Consider the following 27,245-nt stretch of genomic DNA (forward strand, 5'->3'; position numbering starts at 1 on the left):
CAAAACTTCTGTTGATAAAAACTCTATTATTCTGGAAAATATAACATACGTAATATATTTTGGACTGCTACACGTGAATATATCACACGCCAAACATATTTATAATACTTTTATAAATATTGAAATTTTTTTGAAAGTCTATGAATATTCTCAAGTACTTTATTCACTGTTTAATTATTTAGTTCATAAACACATGCACAGATTACAAATATTGTAATTAGAAATGCTTTCGTTGTAATAGATTATTTTAATAATAATTATTTGCTTCAAAAAGAAACATTAAGTTCAAAAATTATTTAAAAAATATGCATCGGCCGGGAATCGAACCCGGGCCGCCCGCGTGGCAGGCGAGCATTCTACCACTGAACCACCGATGCTAATGCTTTCATTTTCTTTAATCTGAAACAGGGATAATAGTTTGTTCTAGTTAACATCAAGGCGTAACAAAACATTTATATTTATTGAGTTAGCAGTTATGTTACTTATTTGTTTTAATTTAGTGAAGTATTTGTGTATCTACTATAAGAGTTAGATATATTAAAGGTTTTTGTAATACTGTGAAAAATTGTTATTGAGACTTAACTGGAATTATTATTTTCTACACAACGGTGTAGGTGTGGTTAATGATGGTGAAAAATATAGTAATCTAGAATAAGGCTATTACGGCAGATCACCATAGTCTTCCACTAGGCCCTTCACCACTTGATTAATTGATAAATTGATTGAATTAATGTGTTCACTGCATTGCTTATTTTAAAACGTTTCAATTGGCCACATGGTCAGACTGCATCACTCTTTCACTCAAGGACAAGTCCTATGTATAATTCAAAAGATATCAAAAGAATGGAAGAGATATAATATTATGTTTTTATATATGAACGATTTGCTTAACACTCCATAAAGAACTATCACTTCATCTGATGAAACTAGACCCTTTGAATCAGTCTCTGTCTATTACATATTTTTTGTTTTTCTTTTTCCTTCTCTCTTGATCTCTTACCCCTTGTTTCGCGTTTGTCGTCACCATTTATCAATCCCTTGTTCTCTTATTTTATTTAGTTTTTCAAGTTAATTCTTCATTCGAGGTCAGTCTTCTTAGTTTTTTGTTAAATGTATTCTCTTCGTTCATTATCCGCTTTGCCGTTTTTTGCTGATAATGTATTATATAGCTACTTTTTGTTTTTTACTCGTAATCGTGTTTCATCTCATTTTATTTCTTCCTCCTTTCTTTAATTCGTTGGTTCATGTTAACATTTTTTAAATCTATTCTTAATAGTTTTTGACTATATCTCTCAAACAGGTAACTTTAGTTTGTTAACGTACTTTATTGTGGCACACTTACTCTCACCATCACTTTGTTCGCTTCTTGAATCTTCAACGCCTTAATTTTTGAAGGTCTTAAAATTTTTATAGTCTCCAACAACTAAGTAACCGAATTGATGAATATCGCAAACTTGTTAATATATTTGAATATACATCAAACATATATGATCAATTATGTCAATTTAAGTTGTTACTTATAGTTTTAGAGTTGGACATAAAGGTGTTATATGTTATATGACTACTCCAGATCGAGGCCTGAACTATGCCGATATTTGGTGAAGAATACTATAAGTCCTGCGGCACTAATATTTATATCAACATATAAATTTGAACTTGTTCGACTTGCAGATGATTACACGAGCTCATTTATTAGTCAATTGCTGAATTTACTGAAATCATCTACATATTTTGATTTTATAGATTAATGTGATCCAGGAGTAAAATTAAATGCAACATTTTAAATATTTGCGATTACTTATTCACAAAAAGTATTGTCTAAGTACCATTATGAATGGGAAAATAAAGATAAATTAATAAAAATACTGGTACATTAAAAAAGTCATGCATCGGCCGGGAATCGAATCCGGGCCGCCCGCGTGGCAGGCGAGCATTCTACCACTGAACCACCGATGCTTATAGCTTTTTCATTAATCTGATATCCGGAATTTTCTGTTCTAGATATCATCTAAGCGTTAAATTACGATTTAGTTAAAGCATTGGTTAGGAAAAAAACGTATTTCGATTGCCAACAGTAAAGTTATATACACTTATTACATTGCACTTATCGCATATAAATATCATTCTATTGTTCAGTCAATCAAAATCTTTGATCGATTTTAGGGATAGAGTGATTATTTCATCAATGCATAACATATCTCGGTAAAAAATAAGTTATTTTCGCCTGTATAGCGTAGCGTATTTAATCAATTAATGCTTGTTACTTATTATTTATAGTTTTTTTTTGTTTTACTTGCATTTTCATAGTGTTTGAACGTTAAAAATATTATTTTGATGAAAAACGATAAAAATGATTAAACAATGATCTGAGATATATTTCAAATTTGGTCTAAAACACGGAGATACTCTTTATTTTAAATATCTATAAATCATTAACGTTATTTTTACCAACAAAGGAATTTAATATTTGAAAAAATGTCCTTGACTGAATTAAAATAACTGACTGATTATTTAATTATTCGATTTGTTTTATTTTACAACTTAAAATCCAAAGAAAATAAACTTTCAATGGCCAGTCATAATTATGTAATTTTCTTAAAATAATATATAAAATTAGAATTAATGTTTTTATAATAGCAGGCACATTTTTTATCAGTCGGTAAAATGTTTAGCATATAAAATTATTGGTGTAGAAAGGTGTGATTCCGTCCAATAAATAGATATTATGAAAACAAGTATAGCGTCAAAACATCCTTTACCGGTTTGTAGTCTCTAATTATTTAGTTATAATAAGAATTTTTCAGACCTTGGGCAATCTTATAGACATTAGGCAAGCTAAATCCAATGTTTATAGGTTGATTCGGTTACATACTCCGACGCATCAGACAGCATTTTATTCCTTTAACTAGGATAAAATGAGAATGAAAAATATGCTCGGAAGGGTCGGCCGTCTAATTGAACGGGCTATATAGCTCATGTCACGCCATCAAAATGTATGACGTTAGGATGTCACATTGTTGCCACATTTGTCAAATTTGACGTTTACGTCAGTTTTTAATTTCTAATTATGATCACTAATGTTTTGAAGAATGTTTCAAATATATGACCCACTAGTACCAACCCAAAATGTTGGCCAGGGTAAAACGAGAAGGAAAAATCCACCCCGAGTTTAAAACTAATTTTATATTTTTAGAAACTACAATTATCAATATATTCGACGTTATCTATGCCATGTATGGGCTGTTTTATTGAATGGGGTACCGTTATTTAGTAGTTGTACTAGTCGTATTATGCTGTTAGTATAATTCCATTGCACACTAATATATTTCTTATGATACTCATTGTTAATAATAATATTACTTGTACACATCTTATTACAAAATCGATAAGCTTAATGTTATTAGATAGCATATTGAAGTAGTTCCGTGCTAGCTCTCGAAGAGAACGGTCGTGTCCGGTCCGCCGAACCTACCTGCGCTTCCGAGAATTACCCGAAACTTTCCCTAAGACGGTCGACCCGTTATCACGTTTCACCAGTGCCTACGTAAAAAAAAAAGCGTCTGTAAGCGCCGAAAAGGCGTTTTTACAGACAAGGCAATGGCGTCATGTACGTCAGAGCCGACGTCGCCTCCTGAACATAATCCCAGTGTTTCAAATTCAAATGGACCATCTTCAGAAGACAGCCGAGAAGTGCTTATAACGGAATTGAGAAAACAGAACGAAGACCTGCGAAAGCAGATAGCTGACCTTAAAACGTTCGCAAAAGCCCAAACAGACGCCCTGAACAAACAGACGGAAAAGCTGGAAAAGAGCGAAAAGGCTTCCGAAGAGCTCAAGGAAGAAATAAAAACTCTCACAGCTACGATAACACAATTCATGAAGCATCAAAGAGATGCCATGGAAGTAAAGATTCCCGCTGCCATAGAAATTCAGTCCCAGACACCAGCTAAACCGACACAACACTTAGACCAAACTGAAGACTCAGAAGACGGTTTCACCTTGGTGGGAAAAAGGAAAAGAGGGCCCGTCACTCCACCTCAGGAAAGCCAGCTGCCGAAGGCCGGCAACAAGGGAAAACAGGCTCCCAAATCACAACCCAATCCGGTAGCCAAGCCAGCCACTAAATCTACCCAATCGAAAGCCAAGGCTAACGTACAGCCTTCGATTACAAAATATGCCACCAGACCAGTGCAAAACAAGCCGACCACCAAGACGGCCCCACAGCCAGTACCGAAACAAGTTACCACAAGACCAACCCAAGACCAGCCTGCGCAGGTAAGTAGCCAGGTCACTAAACAAGTCTTAACCTCCACAGCAAAAACAGTGCCAACCGTTTCGGCGACTGTTTCTCAAAGTCCCCCAAAGGAAAAAATTCCGCCTATAGTGCTCCGTGATAAGAAGAGGTTCATGGAGCTCATTAGAATTACTAAGGCACAATCAATAGACATTATAACCCGAAATAAAAAGGACGGCATTTTCTTATTCGTCGCCACAAGCGACAATTACCGTAAACTTACTACCCTGCTCGAGGAAAGGAATTACCCTTACCATTCCTTCTGTCATCCGGAGGAGAGAGCATTCCGGGTAATAATAAAAAACATCCCAGAATCACTCTGCATTGACGAAGTACGTGAACTTCTCTTTGATCAAGGCTTCCATCCCAAATTTGTGCAAAGATGGAAATTAAAATCCGGGACAGAACTACCAATTGTTCAGGTAGTTGTCCCTCGCGAAGAGCGACAGATCATATATATGACCAAACTCGGCGTCATCACAGTGAAGGTCGAGGTCCAGAGAGGAAACGGCCAGCCAGTGCAGTGCTTCAACTGCCAGCTTTTCGGGCACTCCAGCTCATATTGCCGAGCCCCCCCACGGTGCGTCAAATGTGCCGGGCATCACGACACTAGATCCTGTACCAAAATCCCAGAAGCACCTCCAAAGTGCAGCAACTGCGGTGAAACTCATACCGCAAACTTCAGCGGTTGCACCTGCCGTCCTGCTCCAAGAAAACCAAAAATTCCGACCGAAACCAGACCTCCACAAGGTTCTGCATGGAGTAACCAAGGTGGCAGAAAGCTAGCCCAAAAATTAGCCAGCGCTACCCAGCCTGCTCCAACTCAAACTCCTGCTCCAACCAATACACCGGACCTTAACTCCACAATGCAGGCGTTTACTGACCCGCAGGCTTTCCTACAAGTGATCGCCCTGGCTCACCAACTTGCTCGTCTTTTTCCAAATGTCGCCGCCTAAGCGGCAACACTTACCTGTCTCTATAACTTTCAGCAGCCTTTAACTCTTCGAAATGGCTGTTCCGAAATCTCTTATACTGATGACATGGAATGCAAATAGCTTACGCGGAAAGCAAGCGGAATTGGAGGACGTCATAACATTCTATGACGTCGACATCGTGCTCATCCAGGAAACTTTCCTGAAACCTTCGCATCGTCTCTCTTTCGAACACTTTTTTGTCTACAGAAACGATAGAACTCCGGGTCGAGGCGGTGGAACCGCCATTCTCGTCAGAAAAGGAGTCAAACACGAGCTCCTTCCATCGTTATCAGTAAACAACTTCGAAACAACCTCCATTAAAATCGATATCCAAGAACGTCCCTTCGTGATTACATCCCTGTACAGGAAATCTTCTGCATTCAACTATGCCGAATACCGATCACTCGTCGAAGGAAAATTTCCGAAAATAATAGGTGGCGACTTCAACGCCCACCACCCCACCTGGGGGTGTTCCAGAGCGAATCCCGCAGGTAACGCCATCGTAGCTCTAAGTGCAGATCTGGGCTACGGTCTTGCCTTGCCAGATGAACCCACCCATCACCCTAGTACAGTCTCTCAAGGCGCAGCAAGAATCCTTGATTTCTTTATTCTTCAAGACGTAAATCGCGATTCCGAAGTTCGAGTCCTTGACGAACTAGACTCTGATCATCGTCCGATCCTTCTCAAACTCGGAAACTGCGCCACCACTCAAGTCCCACTAACAAGATTCAGGAAAAAAACCGACTGGAAAAACTACCAATCTCTTCTCCTGAAATCCGATCCAATTCCGAAAATTAACACACCAGAACACCTCGAGGAAGCCGTACTCAAGCTAACTCGCGATATTCAGTCTGCTCACGAATCTTCCACAGTCAAAATTTCATCACAACCCCAGCCGTGGAAAAACAATCTTCCCGCTTTTCTTAAACGTGAAATTCGCATCAAAAACGGTTTATGCAGATTAGCTCGATTCACCCTTGATGCTTCAGACAAAAGGGAGGCGAACAGAGCATGCAAGAGGGTAAGGGCGGCCGTCTCGACTTGGCGAGCAATGAAATGGAACTCATTTCTCGCGGACCAAAGGCTGGATGGCCCCCCTTCCTTCTGGCGTGTCTCCAAATGCCTCGTGGGGAAGACGCACAATGTCATCCCTCCCCTGAAGTCAGCGGTTACAGGAAATTTTGCAGTCACTGACCAAGAAAAAGTCGAGCTCCTTGCAGAGACCTATGAAGCTCAAATGAAATGCCTCCCACCCGCACAGAACACTAAAACTAAAGACATTGACACTGTCATCAACGAATCCAACTCCGTCAAAAGACCAGTAACCCCCGCCTTTCTTCTCAACCATTTTGTATCTCCAAAGTCTCTACAGGCTATGATCGGCAAACTTCAAACCAAAAAATCTCCAGGTTTCGATGGAATATCGATTACCCAGTTAAAAAAGCTCCCGCATAAGCAACTCGCAGAACTGGCAAACATTATTAACTCCATCATGAGACTGCAACACTTCCCGGCGTCTTGGAAACACGCACATATAGCGGTTATACCCAAGAAAGGAGCAAAATCATCTCCATCTGATTACAGGCCTATCAGCCTTCTCAGCGCCATTTCGAAGCTTGCCGAGAGGGCAATACTCTACGCTCTCAACTCTTTCACAAAGGAAAACAACATCATTCCAGATGAACAATTCGGCTTTCGCGCTCACCACTCATCCGTCCATCAAGCTTCCCGTCTGGCTGCACACATCCATCATGCTCTTGACCAACGTAAAAAGCTTGGAGCAGTTCTTCTGGACCTAACCAAAGCCTTCGACAAGGTCTGGCACGACGGATTGTTCGCAAAGTGCGTGCGGTTAGGCCTCCCAGAAGACCTAACCGCTCTCATCAAGTCCTATCTCTCGGACAGATCTTTCCAGGTCAAGATCAGGGCGTCACTTTCCAGTCGTAAACAAATCGATGCTGGCGTACCTCAAGGTTCCCCGCTGGCCCCAGCCTTATTTAATCTCTTTATTTCAGATATGCCGAGAAAAGAGCATATTGACGTCGCCTTTTACGCTGACGACACTGCTTTCTTCACGGCCGCCAGGTTCGAAGTTACAATTCATGAGCGTTTACAGAAGCAGCTCGATCATGCGGTCAAGTGGTTCAAATTCTGGAGGTTGCAAATCAACCCCCTGAAAACCCAGGCCATCATTTTCCACAAGAAGCGTTACGCACTGCGCGTCTCGCAACTTAAGATCGACACCGCAATAATTCCATGGCTGGATAACGTCACGTACCTAGGTCTTCACTTCGACCGGCGGTTCGGTTGGCATTCCCAAATCCAGAAAGCAATCCAAAAAGGTTCGGGGATAGCAAACCTGCTATCTCCTCTGATCTGCCCTTCTAGCAGGCTTCCCATCTCCATCAAATGCTTATTTTACAAGATGTTAATTCGGTCCGTACTCCTCTACGGATCTAATGTCTACTTCAAGTTTGTTACACCCAACCAGGTCAAACGGCTTCAGTTTTCCAAAATAAGCTCCTCAGGAGAATATTAAACGCTCCATGGTTTGTCAGAAATAATCAAATCCATAGGGAAACTGACACTCCAGAAATCAAGCACTTCATATCTCAATCATTCCACAAACAACAACTCAGTTCAAGTTCTTCTGAAAACGCGCTTGTTCGCGAGCTGGTCGACATGCTGGGAGCTTAGCACCGCGTCACCGCTAAGCTCTCCCCCTTCTCCAGGCTGAAACGACCTCATCCGTCGCTACAGTCATAACTTTTGCCCCCATACAACAGTATCCAGTTGTGTGTTAACTCAGGTTCGCGAATCAATAGAATCGCCGGGCTCTCGTGCCCAATAACGGCTGCCCGATCAGCGGGTGCCATATCCCCAAATTTAATGCAGTAGCAGTAGTGATCCACAGGGGTCAACTGTGAGGCGGTTTCGGTTTAGTGTATTGGTAAGCCCAGAGGCAGTCCCACATAACCCGGTCCAACTTGTCACTCCAGGGCAAGTCTCCGCGACCAGGTATGCGTCATGCATTCCACCGCCTGGTTTTTAGGCCAGAACAAAAAAAAAAAAAAAAAAAAAAGCATATTGAAGTTCTGGTGTGAAAAGTGAAAATGAAAAAGCTTTATTCAATATCCTTAATAAACGGTAGAAACTACTCTCTTACCCTCAGTGTTACCCTACTTCTAAAAGATCAAATAAGAATCATATACGAAGTTTAACCATTACTATCTTATCGTACTTTGTAGATTTCAGCATATTTGGACTATTACAGTGAAACCTAAATGACGCCCTTGAGGTCATTTGATAAAAGGGAAACAACCGAAACAAAATCCGAGTTCGCCAGGTGATAATCATTATATTTCTAGCGTGGGATTTTCGAAATAAATCCTTTTTTCATCACTTTTTATTATATTCGATGCAGACATTGCTAACTTTCTTAGGTCTATTTTATTCTAGCCAGATTTAACTTAATATTCACTTAAACAGATAGAAGGCAGTTTAAGTCAAGCTTGTATTGGTTATTACGAGGGTTGCTATTTATATTTTGTGTCTAATAATCAAAAGAAATATTCTCCATATATATCACTACAATTTTGCTTGCGCTTAAACCAGTCTTCGTTATAACTTTTCGACTCTTATTGAGGTGCATTCAAAACATGGTTTTTGCATGGATGAACGGCTTCTTTAGGCCCCGAAAACCGTTGATCACGTAATTTCTTGATATGCAGTGCTATACGGACCAATTTATCAATTCAAACCCATCAATTCGACCTTTTTGTCAATCAAATACGTAGTTGTTTCAGCTATCGTTGTCATTTTTTTATATATTTCCCAAAGGACTTTTGGTAAACAAATGATTGTGTATCATTCAAAATTCACCATTCTACATTGCTTTAGCGGCACAATTCAGGCACTTTAGTGTTACGCATACAGTGGATTGTTGATTTGTTTATGGCTCATACGCATAGATTCGTCATCTGTATACATGTCATACACAGCTCTTGATGGTATAACTGATTCAGCATTCATTTTCTTCATGGGTACTTCAAATTTAACAGATATATTGGTCTAAATCGTTGGTCGTTCTATCGATTCATAATATCTTATTCAATTGTTCCTAGTTGCTGCCTACAAAAGGAAACATTTTGAAAACGTTTTCACATTATCATAAAGGAGAAATCTATCACCATAAAATCACCATGCTCGACGCTAATGTCTCATGTAGCATTACACAAGTTAGTTCTGGTTTTTGTGTCAGGCGGGTACTTGACTAACAATGATAAAACAACCAAAAATGGCCAAAATCTGCACATAACAAAATGACGTTTATATCCTAGGATTGTTGAAATATATTAACAAAATCGATAATCGATCGAAATTATCTATTATTAGAAATTAATAATAAGAGAAAATACTCGAGCGTGTTTAATAACTATATTAAAACTCTTCTTTAAATAATTGGAACAATTCAAATGTGGACAATATATTAAGACACTAAGGCCGACACAATAAACAACGCATTCCACACAACGCAACATTCCAAACGCATTCTTTTGTAATCCACGCCAAGAGTGGAAAGGGTAGGTTGTTCGGCCAAACTGGCAGGACCAATCATGGGCCGCTAACACTATATTATTTTCCTAATATAGAAGAGTTATCAAAAACTATATTTTTTCAATAAACTGATATATGTTCGAGATCCAAGCTCAAACATACAAAACACATACATATTCAAAAATGTTATTCAAATATATTGATTTTTTTGCCAGTTCCGGCATCCCTGTGGTAACTATAAGTGGATACCGACGTGAATCGGTCTAATAGAGGTTTAAGTTATCATGGAGAGTTTAACTGAAATTGTTATTTTCGATTTCTAAAAAGTGGTTATATGATTACACCAGATAGAGGCCTGATCTATGGCGAGATTTGGTGAAGAATATTACCAGTCCTGCGGCACTAATATTTATTTCTGACTTACTGATGATTACACGAACTCATTTAGCCAATTGCTGAATTTACTGATATCATCTACATATTTTGATTTTATAGATCGATATGATCTAAGAATAAAATGAAATTCAAATATTCATGACAAAACAATATCGCCTAAGTACCATTGTGAAGTGGAAAATAAATATAATGGAATAAAAACTGTGGTTTATTTAAAAAAAAGCGATGCATCGGCCGGGAATCGAACCCGGGCCGCCCGCGTGGCAGGCGAGCATTCTACCACTGAACCACCGATGCTCGTATTTTCGTTGCAGTTATTCACAGTCACGCATGTTCCAGGTCCTAAATCTAAATTATAATGATGAGGAACGAATTGAATAATTTCATAAACATAAAAGTTTACAGTTCCTTAACTGTTACGAGCAATTTTTTGTTCTCTGAATCACGACATTGAATATTTTCATACAAGGCGCGTTCCAAAGGGGACTTGAAATTTTTAATGAACATTGTTAATCATCATAATGACCTTCAATGACATTCTTTTACAATTTGATAGTGATTATATGTCATGATATTGGTTTATAAGTAACAGTACCTTTGAGTACACCCAGTACGATGTGTACTGGTACAAAAATAATGTTACTTATAAACTAGTATAGTAATGAGTGTTTATCCCATAGAGTCCGTCGACCTATACACATTTCACAGATAACCCATGAAATGATGATCAACTTGTTCACAAACAAAATCACGCTATCATGTCTTTGAGCGTATTGTGGATGTTTTCGGTAAATTTATAGTTCAAATTAATGATTTATTGTCGATATATTTTTATGATTGATATTTTGTCATTATATACGACACCAAGCTAGTCCTACCAGATGATCTTGCAACCAAATTGATTTAACCTTGCAGTAGATGAGCCGAGTTCGCCAGGTGATAATCATTATATTTCTAGCGTGGGATTTTCGAAATAAATCCTTTTTTCATCACTTTTTATTATATTCGATGCAGACATTGCTACCTTTTATATCTTTGAAGCAGTATTTTTCTGACGTTTCGCAATTGGCTGTCATTCAATTCATGTGGCATTTATTTTGCCATCTTATGGATCTCTTCCATCGCTTTTAATGGGGTGCATATTGCGATTCGGCACACATTCAACTTTTCTGTCAAATTTTTTTGGTGTTCGTGTTGGATTATCACTCCTACAATTCCTTATCTTCAAACGTTTTCGGCCTACCAAGACGTACTTTCTTTTAAACGTAAAAATCACCAAATTTTTATTGTCAAAACTACGCTCACATGTTTTTATGGTTACAGCATGTTCACTGTAATCCTCTATTAACAAATGATGACTGAGCGCTTTTTTTATTTTGATGAAAATATTATTAAGTTTTCAAAAAATTATGAATCTGTAGTGTTCTTATTTTAGCGGAACGTAAGTTGTGTTCTTTTTAGGTTAACGTCAGTAGAATAAAATGACATATGTATCAAATCATAACATTGCATATTTATAACTAGTGAAATATGTTACAGAAATATGAATGTAATCACCGACACACCTGGTATCTAACAAAAATATTAAGTTTTTGCATTTAATTGAGAATATAGCTACCCAAAAAAATCTTATTTACGCCTTATTATGTAGGATTCGACGATGTTTACTAAAGTGACGCTATGAAGGAGTATATTTTTATTTATATATATTTGGAAAATCGAATTGTTGGTGGGTTATATCAATCTGGAGGCAATCCAAGTGCTTAATAAACATCAGAGACCTAAAAAACGTTGATTTGAGTGATTTCAGTAATTCTATAAGTGTTAAGAGTCTAACTCCGAAAGGAATTTATATTTAAAAAAAATGCTCTTAAGGGCATATTTTTAAAGTCTTTGGCAAGCTTTGAAAATATACCCTATGGCGAACTAGAGTATCGAATTGCAGAGGCTGTAAAATTTGATAGAGGCTGTAAAATTTGAATAGCCTACAGGCGGTAAATGTGTAGATCCGCCAGTGGTAAAATATATCTACTTGTATAAATATTTCGCTGCTTATAAAAAGCAATACAAATATATAATATTTGATAAGATACATTTAGCACAATTTCACTAGTAAAAAAATATGTTATTATTTTTATTTGTCGACCTATTCACAAGTAAGACGAGTACGGGATAAATATATCAATATATATTTTCCAAATTAAAATTATATTTAATTAGCTTAAGCTAAATTTAACAATATCATTTATACCTCTGCTGTATTGCTTCTAAATTCGTTTGATTTAGTAACCTTTTTCTTTCGAGCTCTATGTTGGTTATGTAATGATAAGCATTGGTAATTAATCGAAGGACTTTGTTATGACAGTTTTTAATTACTAGTTGATTTTATGATTTAGTTCAACCCAATATTTGCACTGAATCTTCCTACTAATCAGCACATTTGTTTCATTTTCTGATCTAAAGTTTCTTTCCTGATCTGTTTGATCTGCTCAATTTTATCATGTAGATGGATGCCAAGGCAATTCTGATTAAAGTATTAGGTATCCGTCGTTTCTTCGCAAATAAAACTTGACATGGATAATTTTCAAGCTCTTAACTTGTATTTTCCAGCCTGTAATTGTTATTACTAAATTAAATTATTTATTAAGAAATCAATAAAGTTGTATTTTCTATTGGAAAGCTATAATATCTATATACAACAGCAAACGTCGACAAAAAAAGCAAATTATATATCCGCAAGGCATGGTGCGGAATCGATAAATACCACAGGTATTAAATCTTTTAATTTGAATCGATCATCCAATACCACTAATTGAATGGAATATCCGGTTTGGCGTTTCTTGTAATTGTTTTCTATAAATCAGGTGATTCTAAGTAAGGCAGTTAACATACATTATGCAGTCGGTCAAAGATTAAATCTACAAAATAATTACAATTCCAAACACATTTTCAATGTTTTAATTGTGATTCCAAACTAGTGCTCATAATCATATTTTGAGGAATTTGAACGATTTAGTCATAATAACCATCATACATATTTATCATAGTTGTGAGAAATCTAGGACATTTTAATATGTAAATGTTATTATATAATTTTGTTGTGATTCAGCATCCTCTTACTAATACATTTCTTTTCTTTTTATCACAGCTCACAGTAACATATTTCTCGCATTAATTTGATTATATTGGTTTTCATATTAATTTTAAAATGAAGTATTTATAATTTTTGGTATTGATTTTTATAAACTTTAAATTTGAAATCCCCCAGGAATTTTTTTATTTAGAAAACATCGATGAGAAAACCTAGGATTTCTGATGTAAAGTATCGAAGTTTTTGAGGATTCTCTATCTATCTACTACTCATCAGAACATTTCTACATGAGTAACATAAAACTCTCTGTTATTCATTTATATTTTAGTTCATTGTTCATAAATTCTATAGAGAACATATTTCACTTACAATATTAATTTATTACTTGTGTGTCATTTTGAATTTAAACAGATCATAGTGCACATTTATTAAATTTTTAATTCATTTACAATTTTTTTATTTTACAAAAATTGATTTTTTATATAACTCAATGAAACGTGAAGTATTTATATATGCAACTGTATTTTAGTTAGCCTTCTCCTTTTTATTTTTAAGTAGTTACAACATTCACATACATTATACGATAATTAAAATTGTCTACTTAGTGAGAGAGAAAAATTAATTTAACTCGGCCAAATCTCTTCAATAAAACTTCCCTATTTTTCAAAATAGACTAGTTTTTGATAAAGTTTCAAGATATTGTTTGAAACGGGTTTACCAATGTAATTCAACCCATTTTTGATTATAAAATTTACGTTTTTTGCCACAAAATTAAATTTTATAATATTGTTATTTTGGCGGAGCATAAGTCATATATATTTTATATAATATATATATATATATATATATATATATGTTATTCTATATATATGATATATGTATATGTATATATATATATATGTATATATATATGTATATATATATATATATATATATGTATATATATATATATATATATATATATATTCGTTCTGCAATGAAATTCAAAATCTAATGGAACCAACATGAGAATTCACTACTCATATTAAATAGGATTATTCCTGTTTGTCATTCTAATATCCATGATCCAGAAGACCAGATTTCATTTACTTTGAAACATTTGTCAATTTGTCATCCGAACCAACTGACCAACACGTGGTCCATCTTGTCATGATCACTTTTAAATTGACTATATACAAAAACGCGTCTAGAACCCTACCGATACTAGTGTGGAAAAAAGCTTATAACTTATAAATTATTGTAGTTGTAAAATTAATTGTAGTTTTAAGTTCTTCTATAATAAAAGTATTTGATGTACTATAATGTTAAAATTAATTATATTTAATAGAATATTTGTTGAATTATTTTATTTATATTAAAATTTTATTATATGTCAGAGCGACGTTTCCCGTGTCACTACTATTTTGAATTGACTATATTAGTAATATGTATACTTTTTTCTTTTTTCTTATCAAATTTAGTCGAATCAGTTAGTGGTGTTATTTATTTAACACTTACTATGTGTTTAATGTTACAAAGCTATTACCAATGACGATTTTATTTAGTAAGCCTTATTTTATTTCTTTAGTAAACCGTTAAAACTTTCCCCAGTTATAAATTACTGATTTAAAATAGTTATCGCTGTTTTTGACAGGTATTTTAAAGCGGAGCTAAAAAAATCCGAATCGGATATCCGGTAGATAATGCACGTGAAGGTACGAAAATAGATACTGTTGAGTCACTAAAATAACAAACCAGCGCGAAAGAGGGATGGTTAATTGATTTAGGGGCTTGCTAGTAGATGATTAAAGCGTTTGTGGAAAGCCATCGATATTATTTTGTTATTAATAGTTGTAATATGTTGTTGATAGGTCTTTAATAGCTTATTTTGAGTACATGTTGTTTGTTTATTTCTTTTTTTTTTTTAATTATTGGTCTATTTATTTCGTCTTGGTTTATTTAAATAATGGAGAAAATGATTTTTCGAATGAACATTAATCAATTTTACAAGTTTTCTGGTGAAATCACATTCCAAATTTTATTTTAATATTTCTAGACGAAAAACTGAACCACACACAATCGAGTCACACTTTAGAGGAAAGTATTGCAGAGAGTGGAACATATAGTTACCGAAAGGGACAATATCCGGTCAATAAAAACACTCCAAAGAACACCTTTTCTAATCAATTCTGACAGTTTTTTTAATCAGATACTTCAATCGCACTAATTATTGACAGCACTAAGTCTAATTAATACTTCGCCAGGTTCGAACAGCTCATAACTTCGTTCAACTACTCTTTTCCATCCCACAAATTACTCAACATAACCTTCCTTGGCGTCAATATGGGCTTTCCAACCATTTGAAGTGAAGTTTAATCTTCTTCTAGATTCGACCACGACTTTTCGCACCTTATTTCACTGTTTTTTTTAATATAGAACCTAAATATCAAGCTTCTTTTGGTATCCAGTTTTAATTAAAGGGTTTAAATCTGTTTTATGGTTGATATTCATGTTTAATATAGAAAATTTTCGAAATGAGAGCGAGCAAACCAATTATAACATCGTTCACCATTCCGACTGCGTCACTAAAACCATCTTGGAATTCACAAGTAAATATAATGAAAATCTTCTTCTGATCTGAGTCTGAATCAGATCTACTACTTCAAAGCGCAATAACGTTTAACTAAGTAAATTAATGACGTTTCGTTTATCATTGTCTTCCAAATGTATTATAGTATGATTTCATATATAGTCTGTTCAAAGTCATTTTGTACATTCGTCATTTAAATTTGTGACATCAAAACGTTTTACGAATTTTACTTCAGTTTGACTTTGACATACAACAAAATTCTTATCTAAATAAATTAATTGAACAAAAATGTTATCAAATATAATTTATTTTAACATTATAGAACATCTAAAAACTACAGTTAATTATACAGCCACAGTAGTTTATAGGTTAGGGTTATAACCTCTTATTATTATTGCTTTCCAGAATTTCGCATACGTCTGAGAACCGGACGGCTTTGACAGGTTCATTCGTTTACGTGTTCGAACTCATCAGGCAGCATTGTGCCTCTTTTTAACTAGAATAAAATGAGAAGGAGAATATTGTGTGATTCTAAAACGAATTTACAAGTTGCGGCAGGCAATACATTAAACATCTTGATGACGTATATACAAAAAAACTTTTAATAACGATAATAATGGAAAATATTTTCGCGGAACTTAAATTTAATTAATAAATGCCGACCCAAATGAAAAAATGACAATGTATGTTAACATTTATTTTTATTTTCATTATATTGATTTTAATACTGTCTGAATATAATATGCAGTTAAAATTATTGAGGGGTATTTGCAGAGTATTTTTGTAACTACTAATAACGATTTATGCATTAAAACATATATACTCACGGTCAAATGTGATAAAAATAATCATCATTTTAATAAAATTCGCGCTTTGCTGTAGTATGACAAATCGTTAGGTTCTATTTTAAAATTTCGCCAATTTAGGAATAGCTTGTCAATTTTTTGTCAACCTTAAAATGATTGGAAAAAATAGATTAGAAAATTTGGAAAAAATACTAGATACTTTCATATTTTTCATTGGCCTCAGTATGTTTCATTGTAATCTTCTTTAAACTTACAGTTTGTGGCACTAGCTATTGTTTATTAACTTACAGATTTATTAAATAAAATTATTAAAAAGTTATATACTTAAACTAACATCGGAATATAAAATAAATATGCCTCGTATATGACGACCTAAAAACTACTCAATGAAACCGGTGCTAAAGATTGCATTTCATGTTCAATACATAATAATATACCAGTCACAAATATGTTAAATTCATCAGTTGTTGAAACGGTCACATTACTCTCTTATTTCCTGCAGCTTGCCGTTAGTTTTGTATTCACCGTTGACTTTTATTCGATTTACTGCCCACTATATTGTTAATATGTACATACGATAAAATTGGACCAGCTAAAACGTTTCTGTATATCAATGTAAAGATGTGTAGCAGCTGCAAATTTAATCATCTGTATTTTTTGAAAATGATATGTAAGCATCGGTGGTTCAGTGGTAGAATGCTCGCCTGCCACGCGGGCGGCCCGGGTTCGATTCCCGGCCGATGCATCACTTTTTTTAATAGACTACTGTTTTTATTCCATTATTTTTATTTTCCACTTCACAATGGTACTTAGGCGATATTTTTTTGTAAATGAGTAATCATGAATATTTGAATTTCATTTTATTCTTCGATCATATCAATTTATAAAATCAAGATATGTAGATAATATCAGTAAATTTAGCAATTGGCTAAATGAGTTCGCGTAATCAATAAGTCAGAAATAAATATTAGTGCCGCAGGACTTCTAATATTCTTCACCAAATCTCGCCATAGATCAGGCCTCGATCTGGAGTAATCATATAACACCTGTAAATTAAAGTCTAAAACTATAAAAGTAACAGCTTGAAATAACATAATTGATCATATAACAGATATGTTTGCGATATACATCAATTTAGTCACTTAGTTGTTGGAAAATATAAAAATTTTGAGACCTTCTAAAGTTGTTCAAAAGGCTTTATATTGTTCAAGGTCATAGACAGCATAGAAACTTGATTCAAGACGAAAAGATATTGATGGTGAGAGTAAGTATGCTGTGAAGGAGATACGTTAACCAGCCAAAGTTACCTATTTGAGACATATAGTTAAAAACTAAAGAATATATTTTAAAAAATGATAATATGAACTTCCAACATATTGAACAAAAGAGAAAGAAATAAAATAAGATAATACATGAGAGTAAGAGTAAAAAACAAAAATGCATCAAAAGGTGATTACATAATACATTATCAGTAAAACGTCAAAGAAGACAATGGACGAAAAGAGTACTTTTTACAAAAAAGAACAAGAAAAATGACCTCTAATGAAGAATTAACTTGAAAAAATATATAAAATAAAATAACAAGGGATTGATAAATGGTGAGGACAAACGCGAAACAAGGAATGAGAGATCAAGAGAGAAGGAAGAAGAAAAACAAAAAATATGTAATAGACAGAGACTGATTCAAAGGGTATAGTTTCCTCAGATACTTTGTAAGTTCTTTATAGGGTGTTAAGCAAATCATTCATGTATAAAAATCATAATCACATAGGACTTGCCCTTGAGTGAAAGTGTGTTGCAGTCTGATCATGTGACATCAATTGAAACGTCTTAAAATAAGCAATGCCTTGAACACATCAATTCAATCAATTTATTAATTAATCATACGATGAAGGACCTAGTGGAAGACTATGGTGATCTGCCGTAATAGCCTCATTCTAGATTACTATATTTTTCACTATTATCAACCACACTTACACCGTTGTGTTGGAAAAAATAACTTCAGTTAAGTGTTAATAATAATTGTTTACAGTATTCCAAAAACCTTAAATATACCTAACTCTAATAGATACACAAATACTTCACTAAATTAAAACAAATAAGTAACATAACTATTCACTCAATAAATATAAATGAGGCAACTTGTTACGCTTTAATGATAACCAGAACAAGCAGTTATCCGTCTTTAAGATTAAAAAAGATGAAAGTATCAGCATCGGTGGTTCAGTGGTAGAATGCTCGCCTGCCACGCGGGCGGCCCGGGTTCGATTCCCGGCCGATGCATATTTTTAGCAAAAATTCATATTAGACTCTCATATTGTACTTTCTAATTATAAAATAAAATGTAAAGCATTTCCAACAAGGCGAGATCAAAAAAGAGGAAATACAAACTACGCTAATTAGCATTGAAAAGAACGGCGATGAAATAAACATAGGAGCTATATACAGTCAAACAAGATACACAAAAACAATACACAGATTTATTTTTAAAATTAAGCCCAACTTTTATTATTGGAGAGACCAAGAGGTTATTGTTAAACACACAGCATGGTGTTCATGATTAATAACAGCTGGAAAAGGAAATAAATTACTCGCAGCAATTAATATTACATGTTGTAACTATCATTATTCGCAGAACATTTAGCTAACGTCTTCCAACCGAATAATATAGAATCTACAATAGATATAAATCCTGTTTACCAACCCGATGTAGCTCTATTTCTGGTTTCTCCAATGGAAGTTGCCACAGAAATTGACAACAACGTCAGTCCTAAAAAGACTCCTGAAATTGATTATATTCCACCAGCGTTACTGAAAGATCTGCCACGAAAAGCAATAATTGTGATTAAAAAGTTGACCTAAAGTCAAGGACATTGGTTTATCATGGTATTATTTATGGTGTGCAAATATGTGATTGCACTAAGACATTAAACCAATTAGTAATCAAAACACCCAAAACAAAGTTCTACGATTAATTAGCAATGCGTATCGGAGATGTTTTGGTTCAGGAATTGAACAATATTCCGTTGGAAATAATTCAGACACTATTCCGGGAATAATTGCAGCTTTTTTAAAACAATAAATACATATTATGTGGATGTCAGGTGTTCATATTATTTTGTCCGTCCCCTGTATAATTTATTATCTTATCGGGATAAGGGAATTAGATTGAGTTAATCAATTTATATTTGAATCATAAAGAATAAATAGTTAATAAATATTAATTAATAATGAATATATAGAATATTAAGGGTTTAATATGGAAAATTTATAAAACGTTAACACACGTCATACCAAATCAGTTTAAACAACAAAAATAGCTTTTTCTTTGTCTAATACCAGTTATTTATATTATTGTATTTCCCATATTAATAAAAAAAGCAAACAAGTGAATTATATGGTATAATGAAACAATCGCCGATCTGTAAATACGTCCCAGTACGTGCCCCATCCCAGTTTGTTACGTCGACGGTACCGGATACAGGACTTCCGATTTAGATTTTTACGACCGGCAGGTAACAATGGCGGTTCCGTTTTACGCCGGTCGACACAACATCTGTTTATTGTAAAATAACGAACGTCTTAACAATTCTAATGTTGGGGCTGGCATGGACACAGAAGAAAAAGAAAAAAAATCTATCATTAATCCGCTTCGTGAAAGATTAGAACTGTTTGGCGTCTTGAAAAGTCGAAGAAAATCCGTTAAATTCGGAAATTCGAAATTCTATTGTCGGCATTGTGTGCTTGTGTTCCGTCGAAGAAACATTAGGGGAAAGTTGGTGGATTAACTTATCGTTACTCTTGGGATCATAAACAGAGCAGATAATGCGACAACGGTTCTGATTTATCTATTTATTTTGGGCGGCTGATTTCCTTTAGTCATAACAATTACATCAGTACTTATCGATAGTCGGTTACATCAGTTACACGATTTAAGATATCAGAATGATTAATGAGGTAATATCATACACAAAACATTTAGAAGAAAAAATTATCACAACTAATATTTTTAGGAATTACCAATTATATATATATATATAAATTAAAATAGTGACGGCATTATTCAACGTGAGTCAAGAGTATGAATTTGTAGACATATTGTCGCAATATGTAAATTGTTTTAAATTCTCTTCATCCGTATATGTTTTGTGTATAATATATGTACCACACATGTCGATATTTACTTTCCGCTTTTTGTAACAGATTTCATTAACCATAAGTGTGCAAGATTGATGCATATGTCATTTTATTCTAGTGATATTAACCTCAAAACTGCACAAGTTACGTTTCTTCCAATAACAGCCTTAAAGATATCGAGTTTTGTACCTGAAAGCGTATATTTACGGTATACATTACTTTTTTGTTTTATTGAAAGAAAAACGCCGCTGAAAGTCATTATCGTCTGTCGATTGCAAGGTCAGTTCGCTTTGGTCGCAAGACCATGCTCTCCACTCCAAGACCAAATCGTCCACAATACGCTCAAGGATATGATAAGGTCTTATACAGCAATATCAGTCAAAGAAATATGGAAATTTATTGAATAGTAAGTTTTATGTCTCCATCATACCACATTTTCGCAATGATAGGGTGCGAGCTTACAGAGCAGCACTTTTCGCCGATTTCGAAGAAGTTAAAAAAAAATGGCTCGATGAATGGTTTAGTTCAAAGAAGAAACTGTTTTTTGGATGCCATCCATAAATTGCCTGAGAGATGGGAAAAATTTGTAGAATCAAATGGCCAATAGTTTGAATAAATAAAGTTTAACTATCCATTATAGATAAAATGTTATCTTTAGCGAATAAAACGGAAAGGAATTACCGATACGCCTGGTAAATACTAAAACATTTATAACAAATGGTAATTTCAATGAGTAATGCAAAAATATTAATATTGATGGAAGTAACAGCATAATGCGTCTATTTAAAATCTGTGTATAAACATTTAAAAACTTTGTAACGTAAATGTCCCACGGAAAGGGAAAATGAAGTAAACTGTTTCTTGAAATGGTGGTAGATGTCAAGTTTTACTCTGTAAAAGTTATGTTGTGAGCCTCTTCGTTCATATGATTTCATGAACCGTATGAATTTCTCTCTTAGCTAGATAATTGTTAATTTCACTAACATTAGTAAATAATCTGGGTAAAGACCGATGTCGATCTGAGACGATCTAAAGATGTTCTCCAGGATAATCGATGACTGGATTTAAAATCTACATTAGGTAAACGTAGAACTGTAGGTAAAAATAATAATTAACATTATATTCATAACAGAAAATGTTCTTATTCAAGTAATACTATTACTAAGAAAATTAAGAGAATCTTGGATAACAGCCAAACAGGATACAGACTCAAGAGGGTGAAACCATTTGATATTGTACTGCAATGATGTTTATTTAATAGAAAAATGACACTGTTATATACATGAAAATGTTTACTATAGATACTAAGTGAGGACCGGTGAGTTCTCCCAAATATACCTTGTTTATAAGTGAGTTTAAAATAAATTGTAGGTCTGCCGGTAATGACAAGAATGTAATATAAAAAAGTCGAGAAATAAAGGCTATTCTATCTTATAAAAATCTTCAAAATTATCTAGTCTATGTGAGATATAGATAATATTTGACGATGGTAAAACAGAAAAATTTAAAAGGGTTAAAAGGCTAATTAATTGTTTAAGTGTGTCTACAGATTGTGTTAATATGTTTTTGATATATACTAACGAGTTCTGATCAGGCACTCTGAAGTTTCAAGTTTCAGAGTTTTTATTTCAATAAACTTTATTTAAACATTTAGTTGCCCATCAACATTTTACTATTAAATATAATTATTACTAATTATACTAATTATACTATTAGTATATAATCGAACGTAAAATGACAATTTCTCAATATTAAATCGTAGACAAAACAATAAAACCATAAAAATTATGTAAATTAATTACTTATCATGTTTATTATGAATGTGTATATATGTATATATATATATATATATATATACATGGCATGTAGAAAACCATCTCATTAGGTGATCTCCTGTATAAAATACTATTTTAATTAATTAGACTTATTCTAAAGCTTATTTTATATCCAATAATCAGATCGGATGGTCTACGCACTTCACTGTGACTTCGCATATTTAGCTGATTAGCGAGTACATTGGGATGCACTGACACTCTTTCAAAGTACTTCACACAAAACGTTGAATTACATACATTGGTTCTAGAGGAATGTCGCGTTGTATCACTTCATTTGAAACATAGTAGGGAGCATCGATAATGGCACACAACACTATATTTTGGAACCCTTGTATGATGGATATATTAGAGTTGCTAGCGGTTCCCCATAGTTGGATTCCATAATGATAACTTGAATTTGCGCCCAATAAGCCAATACATTTGGTAGAGTTTAAGTCCAAGTTGTTTCCGTTTAGTGAATCAATCAAATCAATGCAACAAAAACTATTCAGAGAAAATATAATATTAGGTTTCTATGTAGGAAAGGTTTCTTCTTTTAATAACACGTACATTCATATAACATAATGCTAATTAGAAAAAAGAAAACCACGCTTTTAATCCAGTTTATATTTAATTGTTGATGAAGGCCAATTTTCGTTAACAAAAACTAATTATCATTATAATATAGTCAAGTACTAAATAGATTCATTAATCGTAATTTTTTAACACTTCTCTACTTACTGTTAAAATTTGAAATATTCTATAAATTATTGAATTAAAATACTGTTATTTTTAATGTATAATCAATGATGAATTTTGTTAGTGATTATATTCAGACTTAAAGAAGGAGGAATGTGAATAGCTCCTGATGTGTGGATGTTGCTTTAACCCCGGACAACCTCAGAGTTAAAAGCCATAGATCCAAAAGGATTTACGGATTTTGCTTATATAGACCAGTTCGTTATATATAGACAGCTTGGAATTTCTTCAAAATTGCCAATATATTTATTCAATTTGATGTTAAGCTCTTCTAATTTCTTTTTAACATGAACTTTCCAGCGGAGTCTAGCATCTAATCTCATTAGCAGATACTAAGCTGAGCCAGCAAGATTGATTTTGTTATCGTTTATTCCAATAGGTAAATATTGCTTCTGTTTATTTTCAAAATTTACGTGCACAAACATATTTTGTTTAACTTGACAACTTGAAGTCAAGTTTTAGTCCAAGCTTAATTCTATCAATGGATCAGCAGCCTCTTCATAATATTACGGCAATCACCGCAGTGTCGTTAGAAAACGTTGCGATTTTTTCGTAATCGTGCGATCACTGGTAGATAGAAAATTGGCATCTTGTGGCAGCCCTAAACTTATGTTCTTTGTTTCTGTATAACCAACCTCTTATCTAAAATATATTTCTGATAAATAAGATTGTAAAATGTGTGCATATTGTTGTTGAACTTTGTCGAAGGCCTAAGCAGCATATAGGAAGACAGTGGGGCAGATTTCTTTCTTTAGCGATCCAGAAAGATGAAAAAACATTGTAGAAAATTATGTAAAATATTTTAATGAATGTGTAGCACTTTTTTTCAATAAATGCCCTTATAAAGTGAAAAAGTGATCGGAATACATGCAGAACCTAATATTACTCACGACATATCTGAGCTCAATTAACTTAAAATGCAGTTACATTGTTTTACATCACTATTTCACAGCATTATTTCACATGGTAAAACCTACTACTACTTATAGAAACAGTAAAAAAAATTATCACTTCATTATCAATATAAACGTTACTGAAAAAACTAATGGTACATAATAACAATTCTTTTGAATTAACTAGACATCGACATATCTTGAAAGACTAATGGATACAAATCTATATTCCCGAACCACTAAATTAAATACATTCTATTTAAATGATATATTTTCTCGGTCTATTGCGGTGTATTTCTACAGGACAATGCTACTAAATCACGATCGTTCGATGCGTGGCTCGATGTAAGAAACGCACCTGGATGTACCAACGCATGGGCAGCGCCATCGGATAACGCCCACGTTCAATCCACTGACCACTTAACGGCTCCCTTAATTGACAGCTGGACGTTATGAGAAGAATTAAAGTAATTTTACACCTTGTTAAAAGGGGCACTGGACGTGTCGTTAGGGTAGCGTTCGCGCTATCTACTGTCCGCACCGGAAATGTGACGTTTATCTTTTAAAAAGAATTTAATGTGTGCGGGTCAATAGAGAGATGTCATGGGAGATCAGAGTTACGCTTAACAACGCCTGTATTAACGTAGTTGGCATGGGAATTATTAAAATGTTGCTGGCTAATTTGTTATTAAGCAAAAATTTAGAATCATTAAAGTCATAATTTAGTTTGTTTTGTTTCCGGTCATAATTTCATAATTTAAAATCATTCTTCCAGCTGTTTTTAGGAATATTATATGAATGTTAGATGCAGCAAATTTACAGCGATAATCTTTTTCTGGCTTATCGAAACGCTTTCTCTGCAACATCTGGTTAGCAAGAAGAATGTGAATATAGTCTATCCAAACTAGCAGTAAACCTCCGTCATCTCAATTTATGACGTCAAAACGTCGCAATGTTGTCGCATCAACCCTACGTTTTAGTTTTTTGGCTTTGACGTATAACAACATTCTCATCTAAATAATATAATGAAACAAAAATGTTATCAAATATAATTTATATCAACATTATCTAATCTAATGCATATATTATCGAATAATTTAAACTAACCTCTTGATACCTAATCCACCTAATTAACAATTATATATCCAAATAATGTATTTCACTTTCATTAGTGAGCATATTTACTTTTTTATGTTTAGTTCTTGTTTCCTTCAATGGTATGTTTCTTTGTCAAGTCATTTTGATAGCACTGTATTTTTTGTTTCTCCTGTTACTACCTGTGTACACCATTCTTGATAAAATTAATCACCGAATTATTCCTAATGCATTTACAGTATCTTCAAAACAGTTACTTTTCATCCTCACCTCTTACATTCTAACCTAATGCTCATTTATAACGAACAATTATACACATAAATCGTTCACACTCTACAGTACAACTTCCTACAGTTATTGTATATTAATTAAACTCACTTTTAGTTATTTCCACCCTCATCACCCTGTCTTGGAAATTGTCAGCATGTTTAACTAACAGCAGCATCTAACTAACATTTGTTTACGATTTCATCTTTTGTCAATTTCTTCTTCAATGTGTCCATCCAAACCGAAGGTGTTATTAACCTTCAGCTCAACAATTGAAAGAATAACAGTCAGTTCTCACCTTTATCTTTTTCTATCAACTTTTATTGTCTTAATACTATTTTATATCATCTTGCTATGAGTTACCCAATGTCCTATTCTTATAAACTGTATTATTTTGAAAGCAATATCTGCAATTTCAAAGTTCCATTAGACCTCTTCGTCGGTTATCTCTACAGCATTGAAATCCTATATTACCTAACAGTGTATAAATAATTGTATTAAATTATGTTAATATTGAATAAACTACTCAATGTTTTTATACATTTCATATACTTGATCTCTAATAGAGCTAGCATCAAGCTGATCTTGATTCGTCACCTGGCTCGTACGAGGCCCGTTTCTTTTCGGTTAATCCAAGATTGTATTTTTCATTTTTTGAGATATTTTAGGAGCCGTGTCCATACTAATATTCAATGCAGCTGCAACAGGCTAAAAACCGCAGCAACTTATTATTTAATAGTAGAAATGCTTACCTCTATAATGAATTGCACTGGCAAGAGGGGGCCTCCATTATCTCATCCCTGTTCGAAGTAACTGATTAGAGACGTAATCTGTTCTGTCTGGCTTCGGCGTTTTCAATCAGAGTAATAATGAGCAGCAATTTGAAATTTATCAAACTAAGGAAAGTGATAAAACAACATTTGTCGGTTTATAACCCGTAGTTGCTATAACTAATATTTTGAAGGATTTTACAGACATTTGACAACCAAACGACTTTTGAAGGCTCAGTTTATGTGTTAGAACTTATCAGACAGCATTTTATCTCTTTTTAATATCTCAAATTTTTAGTAGCTGTATAAATATTTCTTCAGTAACCTTCAGTAAATGATACTACCGTATAAAATATCTTATTCTATTAATCAGATCAGATCAGATGCTTTTTGTGATTTTGTAGTTTTTGTCACGTTTTTGTGATTAGTAGATCAGCATTATACAGGAGATAGAACTTTGGTCTCAGGTATATTCAGAAATGCAGGAATCTTTTATTATTATTTCGTTTGTCAGTAACTTTGGCTGGTGGCCTATTCAGTTTTTTATCGGCTTTGAGAGCCATAATAATTTCAGTCATTTTCAGGAATTTATATAAGTTTGAACCTTTATCATGGCATATGTAATTCGATTACACCATCTTACTTAGTAAGTTATTATAATATATTTCTCAAACCCTATTCACTCGTATTTCACAAATAAAGCTAATAAAAGTTTGTGTTATTTATGAAAAAAATTATGGTTTGCTGCATTTTCTATTATCAATTCTTATTGATACCAGGTTCTAATTATTGAATTGAATGAAATAGCATCTGCTGCTTGTCG

At 33.8% G+C, this 27,245-nt stretch overlaps 1 protein-coding gene and 5 non-coding genes across 16 annotated transcripts in view; 3 read left to right on the forward strand and 3 right to left on the reverse strand.

Annotated features, from left to right (window-relative positions):
- Positions 1 to 27,245, forward strand: part of Hecw (Hecw ubiquitin protein ligase) — a 294,511-nt gene that overhangs the window by 152,030 nt on the left and 115,236 nt on the right. The gene's annotated exons all lie outside the window — the stretch shown is intronic.
- On the reverse strand, positions 307 to 377 carry TRNAG-GCC (transfer RNA glycine (anticodon GCC)). The gene has a single exon. It is a non-coding gene; the product is annotated as a tRNA-Gly (tRNA).
- On the reverse strand, positions 1,886 to 1,956 carry TRNAG-GCC (transfer RNA glycine (anticodon GCC)). Its single transcript has one exon. It is a non-coding gene; the product is annotated as a tRNA-Gly (tRNA).
- TRNAG-GCC (transfer RNA glycine (anticodon GCC)) lies at positions 10,448 to 10,518 on the reverse strand. The gene has a single exon. It is a non-coding gene; the product is annotated as a tRNA-Gly (tRNA).
- On the forward strand, positions 17,362 to 17,432 carry TRNAG-GCC (transfer RNA glycine (anticodon GCC)). Its single transcript has one exon. It is a non-coding gene; the product is annotated as a tRNA-Gly (tRNA).
- TRNAG-GCC (transfer RNA glycine (anticodon GCC)) lies at positions 18,900 to 18,970 on the forward strand. Its single transcript has one exon. It is a non-coding gene; the product is annotated as a tRNA-Gly (tRNA).

This window comes from Rhynchophorus ferrugineus, unplaced genomic scaffold (genome assembly GCF_030347505.1).
Source record: "Rhynchophorus ferrugineus isolate W39M unplaced genomic scaffold, kcgeb_rfMv2 rfM2, whole genome shotgun sequence".
NCBI classification, from domain to species: domain Eukaryota; kingdom Metazoa; phylum Arthropoda; class Insecta; order Coleoptera; family Curculionidae; genus Rhynchophorus; species Rhynchophorus ferrugineus.